The sequence below is a fragment of the Poecilia latipinna genome, unplaced genomic scaffold (assembly GCF_001443285.1).
Source record: "Poecilia latipinna isolate Pla-1442-1.1 unplaced genomic scaffold, P_latipinna-1.0 Scaffold469, whole genome shotgun sequence".
Classification (NCBI taxonomy): Eukaryota; Metazoa; Chordata; class Actinopteri; order Cyprinodontiformes; family Poeciliidae; genus Poecilia; species Poecilia latipinna.
In genome coordinates, this window is record NW_015113085.1 from 295,046 (window position 1) to 304,132 (window position 9,087).

Below are 9,087 nucleotides of genomic sequence, written 5' to 3' on the forward strand. Positions count from 1 at the left end.
GTACAGACATTTCAATACAACGTCTGTACGTTGTAATGTCAAGGCAGCAGGTGGACTCTCATTCTCAAGTTAAACCACCTTCACATGATTTTCAGTGTGAACTCTAAACGATGTGTTTTATTCTCGTTTATTAAGTGCAGGAGGAATTAAAAAGTGGTAACCGCGCTGCCTGACAGCTGGGCTTCTCCGTGCCGTGGGCCTGGCGGCCTCACCGGTGCCACTCCTTCCCCCCTGAAGGCCACATTCTTCCAGATCCATGCTGTCTGAGCAAACTGCCCTTCTGAGGCATCCTGACTGGCCACTGCCTTGGCAACATGCATTGTTGCTCGATGCAAATCTGCTCACACTGGGACAGAGGCTCGGGGAGGGGGCATCCTGGGCTCAGGAGCCGGGATAGAGAAAGGAGGCAGGCCAATAAATGAAAGTTTGCCTTAAATCCTCAGGATAATAGAGGCAGAGGTTGGGGCCGAGGCTCGAAGCCGAGATAAACAGAGGGATTACTCCTTGGTTTTGCATCACTCGCTCTCCTCTGGGTGGCCCTCAGCCATCAGGAAAGCACAGAGGGGAGAGGGGCTGGCGAGAGAAGAAAAAACGTTTAACGCATGGACATTCTCACAGCACATGGGGGAAAAGGAGTGAGCCTAATTCCATCAAAGACTGAGAAATTAGCAATTAATTTATTCCAACCTCCCTGCCCCTGCTCCTTTTCTATTTTCAGCCCAATTGTTGGTTAGTTCTGCAACATCTGGTCCAGAACAGTCAGCGCGCCTGATGACGGATGCACCGTCCATTAAAGTAGAAAGGCAGAGAAAATCTTCCCCTTTTCATTCATTTCTTGTCCATGGGAGATTAGTTTGGTATGAAGAAAGTAATCATTAAAAATGTTGCTCCTTTTGCAGGCCATGCATATCCACCACGGGCAGCGCCTTTATTTGCAATTGTAATTTAAAGAATAATTAAAGAAGTTAAATGATTTTGTAAATGTAGAACAACTTGAGTCTTTGTACTCAAGGGTGCATGAACCTGCACCTTATGGCTGGTTGCTCCGATAAACCCGGTAATGAAAGAATGCAGCACCGCACTAATGACAAATTTTTGGAGTGTATTGGATTTGCTCAGCCTGCAGCTCACACTGACGCTGATGAACTGCAGAGCAGGAGGCTGGTAGCAAACATCGGGACTGATTTTTACAACAGGACGTCTGTTATGTAATTTTTATTACAAAGCAAATCAATAAAAAAATGATTTGCTGATATCTATGAGGAAATTAGATGTGTGCAGCAACCTGCAAGTTTTATAAACTAGATATAATGAAATGTATTTTAAAATCCAATCCAGCATTTCAAAATATTTGTATTTATTTAAGTAATTTAACAAAATTTAATAAACATGTTTAATTTGTAACTGAGCGCCTTTAAATTAAAGCCTGAATATTTTTAAAATGTATAAATTAAAAAAAAGACTTACAGTTGAAACCACTCATTTACATGCAGTTCATAAAAGAGAAATCATTTCTGCATTTTAATGTCACAATTATGAGAAAGGGGTTTTTTTTAAAGAGAGAAACAGTTTTCAAAGTCAGCTTACCTTTCTAAATTCTCTGAAAACTCAAATGATGTTAAAGTTTTGTAACTTTCGCTGTAATTTGATTTCAATCAAATTTGAGTTTGGAAAGTTTTTCTGTTGCTTGTGTGTTATTTTGTAATTATGTTATTTATATGAATTATTAAAATAACAAAATTTCCACTTAACTATAAATTTTGGTCTCCCTGGTTTTGTAATTTTAAAAATGAAATGATTGATGTTTTAATCAGTTTCTAAACTTTTTACCAAATACTTTCATACTCTTTCTGGAGTCATTTCTGGAACCCTTGAACGGCTTTTTTATTTATTTATTTATTTTAAAATGAGTAAAAGTTCAACTCTTACTTGAGTTCAACTTTCGATTCTGTGAAAACAGAAAGGGAACTTGAATCAACAACCACATAAAGACGAACTAGCAAAGAACTGAAGCAGAAACAGTTTTTTCTGTTCTTACGATGAGCTGATGAGGAGCAGGTGGGTAGATTGAGAAAAGCTCAATCAATCAGCAGCAGTAAAACAGAAACGGGTACGGGACAGAAATGGAGGACAGAAACAAAACAAAGTTTAACAAATATGGAAAAAAAATCTGATAAAAACCCTTTAGTACTAAGACATTCATGTCTGACATAAAGATTGCAGAACGACTTATGCAACGATGAACGAAATGAAATCAGCTGGGAAAGCAAAATGCCGACCTCATCGTTGTTCTATATTTACCAAATGAACAGCAGCTGTTCACTATTACACACCCAAACTGCACAACTTCACCTCGGTACGTTCCTACGCTGACGTTTGGCATTTTGAATGCTGTATGTGGACCTTTTAGGAGTAGTGTTGCCACGGTAACGTCAAAAATATGTTGATTTAACACACATGACGTATTTCAGCGTAAAACGATACAGACTTTCTAACCGTAGCCAGTTAGAAATACATCTACACTTCAGATCATTAGGCAGATAAATCACTGGTTTGAGTAAAAATAATATTTTCACATGGCAAATAATTTAGTAGCACGTTTAGTCGAATGATGGAAAACCTGTTGAAGCATGTTCAGATGAAGGCAGCACAACATGTTGGTTCTGGTGCATTTAGCTCTAAAACTGAGTGAGACGAGTTTGTCCAGACAGATAAAAGAAAAGCTGGAGAAAGAAACACACGAAGTAGAAAAGCTGATCAGATAAACTGATCCGAAATGTTTTAAACCGAAACCAGAAAGATGTAAAAGAAAATGAAAAACTTCCATTACTACAAATCAAAGAGAAGCAAAGACTCGAAGAATAACTCAGTTTTAAAGTACAGCTCTGGAAAAAAAAACACTTAAAATGATCAAATTTTACTCTTTATAGGTTCATGTTTGAGTAAAATGAACTTTGTTCTTTTATTCTATGAACTACTGACATCATGTCTCTGAAATTTAAAGCAAAAATTTAGTTTTTATTAGTAGAAAGTGATATATGGTCAAAATAAAAAAGATGCAGTGCTTTCAGACCTCAACAATGCAAAGAAAACAAGTTCATATTCATTTAGAAACAACAACACTAATGTTTTTAACTCAGGAAGAGTTCGGGAATCATTATTTGGTGGGAAAACCAGGAGGTTTTCAATGCGGCTCTTCATTTTTTTCAGAGCTGTATGATCTTTACCAGCTTCTAAAACCTGAAACATACAAAAAACACAGATTTAATAAACACAGATGAAGCCAAAAGTTTGTGAAACACGAAGCCAGTTCCCAAACCTGTAGCTGCGTATGAGAAAAAACAAAACAGTAACTTATATTAAATCTCCTTCTAAGGACGAGAACAAAATTATGACTCTTAAACTGAAATCTGTCTTACATTTGTAAACTCAATTTCTGTTCTCAGATGTTTGTGCTTTTTTGGGTTTCCTTTCCATTTGATCACGTAACTCGTTCGATGGGATAAAAGTGTTTCAATACGGCTGAGAAATTCCTCATCTGAGCGCAAAAACTTGAGTTTCTTCGATTTGCGCAGTTTTAAAGTTAATGGAAATGCAGCAGTAGTCTCACATCATGCAGCTTTTCAATTACTCTGAATAAAGTGTTAGAAAACTGCAGCGAGATAGTTGCTGTAAACTCTGTCAGTTTACAGCCACAGATGGATTCATCTGCTGATTCATCATCAGCAGATGAATCCTAAATGAGGCGCTTTATTCACATCAGGAATTAAAAACGTGCTGCCATACTTCTGCTGTTTTACGTGAAAATCTAAAGTTCGTTCATATTTCTTCTCGTAATGTAATCAAAAGTCTGACCTCGGCGCCATATTTTATTTTCCCATGATTCTCTTGGCAGCATCTCGGCGAGGAAAACAGCCTGACATGACGGAAAGAAACTTGAAAGGACACAAAGGCACAAAGAGGCGGAGGGCGCAGCGGCTGGAGGCGGCCGTCTCGGGCCCAACCGAGGAGCCGGCCCCGCCATAAAGCTGGGCCACTCCATTTCTGAGCGAATGCTAATGAGATTGCTCTGATCCTTCTGCTGCTTCCCATGTTTTCAACACCTTCAAGGACCACATGGCGCTCACAGCATAAAGACAACTAAATGAGAAATCTGAGCGTTTTTTGTGATGCCGGGGGCCTCCTCGCTTTTCAACCTGGTCGCCCATTCAGCCAACCCTCCCCGAGACGGGAGGATGAAAAAAAGACGGTGCTACAGGGGGGCGGATGGGTAAATAATAAAAAAAAAAGAAGCATTTTGTGAATGAGAAGCAATAATCAATTTATGGCTGTGTGAGGAAGACGGATTGTCGGACGGGAAGCTGGAAGGGAGGGGAAAGCAAAGGAAGGGAGATGCTCACGTTTTGATTCTCTTCCTCACAGCCGCTGTAATGAGATCACTAACATCTTGAGCCGGCCTTCACTATGGCCGCCGAACAACGGGCCACCAGATGAAAGGTGAATGGGCGTAGGTTCCCGCTGACTGGCTCAGAAGCGCTTTAATAGCACAACGCTCTAAGAAAGGTTCCTGGGCAGTAGCTCATATTAGCAGCGAAGCACACTGCTTAATAGGATGATGCCTTTTGGCTTTTGTCATGAGATGATTAAGGGCTTCGTTGTCACCGGTGCCTGCAGAGCACAAGGCACTAGAACCCACTCTGACTGGCTTTATTGTCTGACTCCGTGTGGCAGAAAGGAGAGCTTTTGGTGAAAACACCTCTCAGGCAGCTATCAGGTGAGCTCTGCCTTTCAGGCTCACATACATGGCCTCCTTGAGCATACCTCAAGAGCTTTGTTTTCCTCTAAAGACCCTTAAATGTGTCACCATGTCCGGACGACGACAAATGCCAAAATGAGAGCAGCAGGCTGCACACATGAGGCTGCACTGCAAAAACACAAAATCTGACCAGGTTTCCAATGCAAACATCTTAATACGCTTGAAATAAGACAAAACTAACTCATAGGTGACTTTTCAGCAAGAAATAGGAGCTTGTTTAAGTCAATAATTCCTTAATGTTGGCAGATTATTTCACTTACGGGGGGAAAAAATCCACCAATGGAACTGGAACTTTTTCATCAAAATTAAGGAATTAATTTTCATATTTCTTCCTAAAAAGTTCCTTATAAGTTCATTTCATGTTATTTTAACTGTTCTAAGACATTTGCACCAGAAGCTAAACCAAAAATACTTGGTTAGATTTTGTGGTTTTGCAGTGTAGCCTGTAATTATCCTTGAACAGATTTCAGCAACAAGACAATTCAAAGACATCATAAAAACATTAAAAACATATCATATGGTCAACAGTTGTGAAAAAAAGTATCAGACATTGCATTGTAAAAATCATCAGTACACATCAAAATGTTGATGTGTATTTGATGGTTTACTGCTGTAAGTTCATCTTTCACAAACTCACATTTAGGTTCAAAATCTAAAACTGGCTAAATTTATTTGACTTGAAGAGTAGAAGACAGTCGACACAGTGTGGGTTCTTTATTTCTTCTGCAGAGGTTTAATGTAAACGTCCGTCAATTTTAGATCTGTCCTGTGGCACAAGATCACTGAAAAGGCATGAAGTTAGCTCTACTTATGCTCTAAATAAAAGGAATATTGTGTGTCATCACATACTGTCATCACAATTTAGCACATCTTGAAGGAGGCAGAGAAGAATGAAAACTGGCCAGTCTGACGTTAAACAGAGAATGCTCTATTTCCATTTTTTGCAATCAATGCGGGTCTTTTCAATCAGGAGAGCTTTATACTCGGGATTAGTTTTGGTGACTTAAGAAGCTAGACCAGCGCCGTACCCCCACCATCTGCAACTGCTCCGCACTCCTTAACCCCCCTTCCACCCTCCTTAACCTTCTCCAAACCCCCCCAACCCTCACAAAAATAGCACAAGGATACCGCCACCCCTTTCACTCCTGCCTAACAAGGCAGCTCCGAAGCACAGGCCCACTCCAAGTAATTAAATCAATCCCTTTGTGTTCCCCGATATTCCCCTTCAGTGGGTGACTGCCCAAGATCTGATTACGACTCTTCATGCATATTCAAGCTACAACTTGCCAAGAACAACCGCATACTTTTTAAAAACAACTATTACCAATATCCTCATTTTTTAAAAAGCAAAAAGGTTTCGGAGGTTTTTTCTGTTATTGTACAGTTTGTGAAGTCAAAGGTTTGATTCTGATTGACTGCTGAAGGAGGCGCGGTCGTCACCGACTGTCGAGGCCTCGGCGAATTTGGGGGAAAAAGGCGTAAGAAGAGAAGTTAGGGTCGAAGCCCGAAAGACAAATTGGATTAGCAAGTATTGGATTAAAGGTAAAACGGAGGGATAACAAACAAGAAAAGCTGCCTGTGATCACAGGCTTTAATATATTTCTTTTCCTCTTAGATCCCTTTATTCTCTCCCTCCCCCTTTTTCCTCCTTTCTTTCTTTCTTGAGTACAGATCCCAGGCTTAAGACAGACTTATTAAAACTGGGATTAATTTGTAATGCTCCCCTAACCCTCGGGGTCAACCGAAGATTTGTTATCTAAAGCAAACAGGAAAAATGTACTCCAACAACACGAGGCGTTAAAGCCGTGTCCGTGGGGCTTCGGGGAGACTTTAGCTTTGTGTGAAAGGTGTTATCCTGAGATATATAGGAGAGGAACGACAGCCCATTAGGGCACTCAAGGTGTGGATTAAGATGATAATTCAATGTTACAGTTATATCTGGGTTCTTTAGAAGAAATATTAGGGATATATTTTTAAAAAGTCATGTAGAAATCACTAAGTGATGTAAGAAAACTCTCATTAACCTCATCTCTTGCATTTTTATTTAGTTTTTGAGAACTTACGTCATCCTAAAATGATTTAAATGTTATTTTTATTTTATTTTCTATGGGAAACCAGTGAAGGGACAAAGCTGACCAACTTCCCAGCTGACAGACCAACTACATCTACGGGTTTGTTGTTGGTCCTTAAAACCAAAATCTTCCTTTATCCTCCTTGATTTCAAAGGGTCATTAATCAACTTTTTAAGAATTTATAATACTTGTAAGAGATGCTACATTTCAGCAAAAACAAGCAGCTTCATCCATAATCTTTTTGAGTTGTTCAAACCTCACAGCATTTCTGAAAGAAAATGCTGTGAGTGTAATTTTTTTGTTTTTATTCACTTTGCTGCTGTGAGACATTAAATGATGTTTCTGTTACATTTCATTTCAGTTGTTAACAGTGAAGATAAAACAACGTGGGTGAAAAGGACGACACAAAAGCAAATATTTAATTTGATGAGCATCTTGTATAGTATTAAAAATATCTATTAGAGATACTTTTACTGCTCATGTGATGATGGCACATGAACAGATTCACTGTAACGCTGAGTTGTTTCTCCGCCGTTGGCACATTTAGCAGCGCGTTCACAAGGATAAATCGAGCTTGATTAGATTAATTTAAATGAAAACATTACAACCTTTATCCTGAAAAGCAGTGAAATGAAAATATGTCATTTTATGTTGATTTCAAATCATTGTTATTGGGGAATCCAACATATATCTGAAAGTTTTCTTTTCTTGTAAAGACAAAACATTGAAAGTAATGATGTTTTTTTATAATCAACATTATTTCTATTTAAGTGTTTTTTTCTTTTTACAAAGATCTTTGGCCTTAACAAATGAAGGAAGAAGGTTGAGCCGTCTCCTCGTTTTTCCTCGGCCTCTGAAAATGTGATCGGTGTCTCTCATGTCCATTTTCCGTTGGTAATCCTCCACAAATTGCCCTCCGCTGCAGTTTGTGTATCTGCTATTTGCACTGGATTAATGTGAGTCACTGGTGGCAAGTGTTCAAATCAATGTTTATTAATGGTTTCTTTAAGTGTTTAAAGATTAAGTCATTAACATATTGATGAAGTTTTTAAAGTTGCCCGTGGAGAGAAAAGGAGCCGGAGCTGGAGAGGGTTAGACGAGCCGCCAGGAACCAGAAAACGAGACTCTGAGGAGGAAGACAGAAAAAAAGAGGAGCAGTGAGAGTCCGGTGATTCATTCAGCAACGAGGAGTGGCTGTGTTACCGCACAACATACATCCACATTCCTCTTTTCTTCAAGATTCACACTGAAACATGCAGTTCTGGTTGTTAAAGTGACTGAAACATCCAGTGAGAGCTGCATTCTCAGTGCGATGCAGCTCAGTCAATTCAAATTGATTTTACTGTTCAGGAATGGCCGCCGCTGCCCTTTTGCTCGCCACTGTAATTCCCTCCCTCACCTGATAAAGGAGCCGATCCATAATAAATCAATTCTAATTAGGTTTATGTTTGGAGGGAAGAAGGAGGAGGGTTAGCCCGTTGCTAACGGGACTCTGCTGTTGTTTTTCCTTTCTATCCGTCAGTCATCAGCACACTTGATATCACTTCATCTTGTGATTATTAAGTGTGGATTACTGATGGCGTTATTTGCTTATGCTTCTTGTATCAAGGACATAAGAGCGTTCTTTCCTCCAAGCTCTTTTCTCTTTAATGATTTTGTGTCAAACAAAGGGACCAAATTTAACAGAATGTGTCAAAGTTGTTTCTGCTTCTTTTAAAGGTGATCTGTTTTGCTGGATGGATTGATGGTCTATATAAAACATGTTCATTGTCATTTTTCAGTCTGATCAGTTCTGCCTATTCTGATCTCCTTTAAGGTGTTTTAGGGCGTCTTGTTCCAAGCTGCTGCTGGCCACCCCCCCGCCCCCAACTCAACACTTACACTCAAACTTGAAAACCAATGCGTAATTATACAACTGCTTTGAAAAGCAGACGAGGAGCCTCCTGCACAACCAACAAGAATACATAAATTGGCTTCTAGATAGTAAGTCAACAACAAAACACATGTCTTTTCCAGCAGCCATTGCATGCAGCGGTAAAACCAGCTGACCATATGTGCTGGAACTTCCCTGGGGTTGCTAGGTAACAAAATTGGCTTCGGTGGGGTTGCTAGGTGACGGGCAGTTCCTGCTGATTTGTGACGTTATATTCCCTCTGTGTGTGTTTTTAAGTGATTGGGCTTTTTTTTTTTTTTTTTTTT

The 9,087-nt window shown here is 39.6% G+C and overlaps 1 long non-coding RNA gene across 1 annotated transcript in view; it reads right to left on the bottom strand.

Annotated features, from left to right (window-relative positions):
• Nucleotides 1-6,164: 6,164 nt before the first annotated feature.
• Nucleotides 6,165-9,087, bottom strand: part of LOC106951717 (uncharacterized) — an 11,836-nt gene continuing 8,913 nt past the window's right edge. The window contains exon 2 of the long non-coding RNA XR_001425855.1: nucleotides 6,165-8,014. This is a non-coding gene — a long non-coding RNA (uncharacterized LOC106951717). The remainder of the gene's footprint in view (nucleotides 8,015-9,087) is intronic.